Below are 1,480 nucleotides of genomic sequence, written 5' to 3'. Positions count from 1 at the left end.
GCCTGGCTAGCTCAGTCGGTAGAGCATGGGACTCTTAATCCCAGGGCCGTGGGTTCAAGACCCACGTTGGGCGCTTCAGCTTCTTTAATCTGAGAACATTGAGCTGAACTGTTTTTTTGGTGGCACGGTTCCACACTGGTTAGCACTGTTGCTTCACAGCGCCAGGGTCCCGGGGTTCAATTCCCACTTGGGACACTGTCTGCACAGAGTCTACACATTCTCCCAGTGTCTGTATGGGTTTCCTCCCACAAGTCCCGAAAGACATGCTTGTTAGGTGATTGGGACATTCTGAATTCTCCCCCTGTGCACCTGAATAGGTGCCGGTGTTGGGTTACTAGGGGATTTTCACAGTAACTTCATTGCAGTGTTAATGTAAGCCTACTTGTGACAATAGTAAAGATTATTCTAAATGTATAAAATTCTGGGGAATTATGGTGACACAGTGGTTGTGTGCCTGCGTGCTGGGGACCTGGATTCGATCCTGGCCCCAGGTCACAGTCTGTAAGGAGTTTGCACATTCTCCCATTGTCTGTGTGGGTTTCACCCCCACAACCCAAATATGTGCAGGGTAGGTGGCTTGGCCAAATTAAATTGCCCCTCAATTGGAAAAAAAATTTAATTTATATATTTTTTAAATTCTGAGGGATCTAAATAGATTGGATAGGAAGGTCCTATTCCCTTTGGTTGAGGGATACACGTGAAAGGGGGCTGAGATTTAGGGAAGGACTAGGAGATTTCGAGGGTGGTGAGGATCTGTGACATGCTGCCTTAAATGATGGCAGAAACCCCCAAAACATTTAAAAAGTATTTAGATAGAGATTTGATTTGATGTAACTTAAAAATCTATAGAGCACAATCTGAAATTGACATTAGGCTGAATACCTACTTTGTAGCCACGCTGAGCTGAAAGAAATGCAACAGGAACAACAAACTTTGATAAAATCTGCGATAGTAACTCTCACTACAAACAAGTAAGAAGTCTTACAACACCCAGGTTAAAGTTCAACAGGTTTGTTTCGAATCACTAGCTTTCGGAGCACTGCTCCTTCCTCACCTGAGAAAGCTAGTGATTCGAAACAAACCTGTTGGACTTTAACCTGGTGTTGTAAGACTTCTTACTGTGTTCACCACAGTCCAACGCCGGCATCTCCACATCATGACTACAAACAAGGTCAGCAGTCTGCCCAGTTTCGCTGCCAAGTATGCTAATGTGGCAATTTAAAAACGTACCTGCATACATAAGAGTACAACAGCAAATTATTTAACTTCCCCAATGTGAGCGGTGCTCAAATTTAACCCGGAATGGTCATTAAAAGTTTCCCAGTCACTCTGAAATCTTTGTCCTCAGACAGACAAACCATTTTACCTCCCAATGATATTCAGGTCCTGATGAACCGAGTAACTCAGTCAGAGGATGATGTGATATTTGGTTTGAACTTCCCGTTAGTAAATCCTCCTCTTTCTAAAGGAATTTCCAAAG

The 1,480-nt window shown here is 43.6% G+C and overlaps 1 non-coding gene across 1 annotated transcript; it reads left to right on the top strand.

The window, feature by feature from the left end:
• On the top strand, positions 1–73 carry trnak-cuu (transfer RNA lysine (anticodon CUU)). Its single transcript has one exon. It is a non-coding gene; the product is annotated as a tRNA-Lys (tRNA).
• The last annotated feature ends 1,407 nt before the right edge of the window (positions 74–1,480 follow it).

Source organism: Scyliorhinus torazame, chromosome 5 (genome assembly GCF_047496885.1).
Source record: "Scyliorhinus torazame isolate Kashiwa2021f chromosome 5, sScyTor2.1, whole genome shotgun sequence".
In the NCBI taxonomy this organism is placed as follows: Eukaryota; Metazoa; Chordata; class Chondrichthyes; order Carcharhiniformes; family Scyliorhinidae; genus Scyliorhinus; species Scyliorhinus torazame.
The sequence above is the reverse complement of the archived record's forward strand: the minus strand, read 5'-3'. Positions and strand labels throughout refer to the sequence as shown.